Genomic DNA, 4531 nt, shown 5'->3' on the forward strand with positions numbered 1-4531 from the left:
AGTGTGTTACCTAAATCATTTGGTTGGTATCACTAAGAAGAGAGTAAAGTTTGCAATATGTATTATAAATGTACTGTTCATTATTTTAATACAATTATAAAACATATTTAATTCAACTTTAATACAATTGCGATATTCATCCATAAACTTTATCTTTTTCGAGTTTCAATCTTATATTTCTCCTAAAATCAATTATAAACTTAACTGAACCCTCTTAAAATTGAGATATAAACTTTAAACTGCATTTTCAATTATTTGTAGGATCAACCTATCCAAACTAATCACGAGTTCGTAAGATTCATAAAATGAATTCAAAATTTGAAGCTTTATAGTGACCATCAATGGTGAATTCTTGCTGCTGTAATTTTAGAGATTTGAAATTTTTGTTTGAGAATATGATATTGTAAAAAAAAATTATTTTTCTATTTCTCTTCTCATCGTGTTTTTGGATAAAAATAGTGAAATATGGATAAAAATTGATTTGAGAATATTAAAAGAAGAAGAAGAAGAATAAAAAAAGAAGAAGAGGAGGAAGAGAGAGAATAACACAGAAAGAGACGAAAAGAAGAAGATGAGGAAGAGAAAAAGGACAGAGAAAGAGGCGAAGCGGTACAATTTTTTAATCCAAAAAAATTGTTATATTAAGTTAGAAAAATTATATTGCCATAGATGGTAAATATTTTCTTAATATAGCATATTTATGTGATTTGCCCAATAATAAGCAAGAACTAATTAGAAATTAGAAATTATAGATAGATGGAGAAAAGATTGTCTGAAAAATAAAATTTAAAGTTTCAACTTTTTATATTCACAACGGTTACAACTATTTCAAAATAAGTAGATAACAATACACTAAATTAATTAAAACTCAAATTTTCAAATTAATACGTTGAAGAATGATTTAACGTTGTTAAAAAAAAAAAAAAGGAAACTGATCCAGCCCACAAACACAACCCGTTAAGATCCATGGACCCATGACTCGACCCAACCCGATAGACGCGGAAAAAAAGAGTAGACGGGTATGGGCTGGACTGAACGGCCCAATCCTACTGTTGAACCCGACCCAATACTGGAACCCGGTGAATTTTTTTTATAGTGGGCCAGATTGAGTCAGATCGGCCCAATTAAGTATCTCCAAAACTTAATATTTTGAGGTTGTATGGGCTTTATGCATTTATTTCATTTTCCACTCTTTTATCTCTAGAAAAGTTGAAAAAACCTCTTTAATTAAAGCCCTACTGCCTTCTTTAAGTATTGTGTCATATTATATCATATTATATTGTGTTGTATTGTATCGTATTAATTGTTTTAATGAATAAATCGTTTGAATAGATCATTGTATGGTTTCCATCGTTGCATGCATAATATCACACATCAGAAATTTGAATGATTAATCTATAATAAAGTAGGGTATGAGGTAAAACTTGTAAGGTGAAGGATAAAATATAATTATTAAATAATAAGTAAAGACAAAATGGGAAGAAAATAATTAAGGTAACGATACGATAATACAATAAATTTAAGTGATAATCAAAAGAAAAAATATTAAACTAACAATACAATGCAATATAACGGATAACAACTATACAAAGAAAGTGTTATAGATAAATAGATTATTATAGAGAGGAATATATTCCCTACGTTGGGTGGCGTTTGACTTTAGATTATGACCGCTAGGGATTTTACTAAAGTTTTTGGGAATTGTTTTTTCCCCATTTTGGGGATTAATTATTATATAGAGGATCCACACTTACTTTTTGATGAGTATGCAATCTTCCTAGATGCTCAAATTTGAAGTCCTATCAGTGTAAACACACCTTCTTCTTTTTCTCTCTTTTATGACATAAAACACCAAATAATAACTAAAAAGTAATTCCACCATCACTAGCTTTACTAAAAGTTCCCTTATCTTTCATGCTAAAAAGTTAGCCATGGTTTTCATGCATTGCTTTTCCACTTTTTAACTGTTTCAGATCATTTGTTTTTTTCTTTTCTTTATACTACCTCTTCTTCGTTTATTTGTCAAATTTTGACTTGATATACATATTTGGTATATTAAATTTATCATTTTATCACTATTAATTGATAAGATTTCAAATATATTCATTTACTAGATTTTTCAAAGACATACTCACTATTAATAAATTGTGTATAATAGAAAAAAAAATTGTTCTTCCTTGATTTGACAAAAATAATAGATAAAAATAGAAATCAAATTAAAAAATATTTGACAAGTAAATAGAGACGAAGAGAGTACTTCAGAGTTTTTTAAAATAATACTCCTCCGTCCAACAATAGTTGTCCACTATACTATTTCGAGATGTCCAACAATATTTGTCCATTTTATGAAATAAATGGTTAATTTTACACTTAGTTCTCAATTTACTCTTACCATTAATTATGGTCATTTTCCTATTACATATTTCAAGATATTGTATTTATTATATTCAAAGAGTGATATAGTAAAATTATTCTTTTATTCATAATTTCTTAAAAAATGTGCAAAGTCAATAGTGGTCAGTGGACAAATATTGTTGGATAGAGAAAGTATATATACGAAGACTTTTTTTTTTATAGAATTATTTCTTTCTATATTCCAATAGTAAAAACGAATGCATGTGGTTTTGTTATTCGATTAATTATTTGCTAAATATAACTTTAATTTCTAAGTAGCTGAAATGGCCTATTTGTACTTAATTGAAAAACTATGGACGTTTAATTTTAGTTGTATGAGATATAGAGAGTTAACTTGAAAAATATTAAGTTGTATACTCCACATAAGAAGTTAGATTAAGCTTATACCAAAATTAAGCCATGTTGTCTGGATTTAAATAATACTTTATTTTTTTCTAAAATAAGAAATATTTTCCAAAAATCAGATAAACCACAACTCTAATCCCAAAATACAACTTTTAGCCAGCTGAGTTGTTTTTAAACAACTTTTTCAAAATCTCGTTTTTATTTATTTTTTCAAAAGAAAACCGAGACCAGTCCTATTATTGCCGTCTAAATAGGGAAAAGGGTCAAAAATACCCCTCAACTTTGTTTTATTGGTTGATATGTTCTTACCGTTAAAACGAAGTTATTATTACCCTTGTCGTTACCAAACTTGTCACATGTACCCCTCAATTGGATGGAAAATCCCAAATTAACAAAAATAACCCAATTTATTTAAATTAACCGATTTTAACCCGACCCGACCCATCAAATGATATAACCCACAGATGTTCATCTTCATTTTTAACCTAATTTATATGTCTCCCTATTTCCTACTTCCTACTGTTCATCTTCATCACTTCCTTGAGCTTCAAATCAAACATTCTTCTTCGCCTTCTTTTTCATCTTTTCCGCAGCTCACGTCTCGGGCATCATTATGCCATTACAGGCATCTCTTCAATACCCCATTCTCTTCCTTAGAACCTGCCCTAAATCCGATACTTCCAGCAAACGTTAAAATTCGAAATCTCATTAACTATCGTTGATACTCTCCCTGATGGTGCCAACTTTGATTCATGAGCTGATGTTGTGAAATTTGAACTGATTAACGGTTTAATAAAGCTGTAGAAATGGGTTTCAGAATTTTTTTGAATCTTGGACTGTGGAATTGTGAATGCACATAAGGTGTTTGATATGTGGAAATAGTTCTGAAACGGTGATACAGAGAATTAGAAATAAATTGATTGAAACATCTCATGATTATGGCATAAAAGCTTCTGACTGAATTGCTAGGGCTTTGTAATGGTGTCGGAACAGTGATTACGGCGACGATGGGTTTAATCGTCTCGGAAGTAGGAAGGTTGGGGAAGTTGAGGTTTTAGGCTTACTTGTATTTACTTAATCCCATAAGGTTATGGAAATGTTATTCATGTCTTTAAAAATGTATTTTCCTCCATTGTTTTTTTACCTTGATGTTTATATCAAAAAGATGAAGATGAACAAAGCGGGTCATATATTAGATGGATCGGAATAGGGTTAAAATTGGTTAATTTAAGTAAATCGGGTTATTTTTGTTGATTTGAGATTTTTCATCCAATTGAGGGGTACATGTGACAAGTTTGTAGACGACAGGGGCAAAAATAACTTCATTTTAACGGTAAGGGTATAGTCAACTAATAAAACAAAGTTGAGGGGTATTTTTGACCCTTTTCCGTCTAAATAACCAAATAAAAAATGTTCTTCCTCTGTTCTAAAATACTTGTCTCATTTCATTTCTCAAAAGTCGAACTCTATGAATTTTGATCAATATTTAAGATATATTTTTTCATCATATTAATATGAGAAGACTTGAAATTTAGTTATTGTTGTAGTTAAAGAAAATATTAAAATTATCGAAAGAAAAAAATTAAATAACTATTGTAGATATTAGTGTGTTGTGGTATGAGAAAAACATTCAAATTAACTCCAAATTTTCCTCCAAAAAAATATATAATCAAATATGTAAGAGATTTACATTTTTGTTTCTGAAAAAATAAAATCAATTATGGTCATGCTTTTGACTTTCATTCCGAAAAATAAAAATAAGACTCAAATA

This window comes from Solanum tuberosum, unplaced genomic scaffold (assembly GCF_000226075.1).
Source record: "Solanum tuberosum cultivar DM 1-3 516 R44 unplaced genomic scaffold, SolTub_3.0 scf00067, whole genome shotgun sequence".
In the NCBI taxonomy this organism is placed as follows: domain Eukaryota; kingdom Viridiplantae; phylum Streptophyta; class Magnoliopsida; order Solanales; family Solanaceae; genus Solanum; species Solanum tuberosum.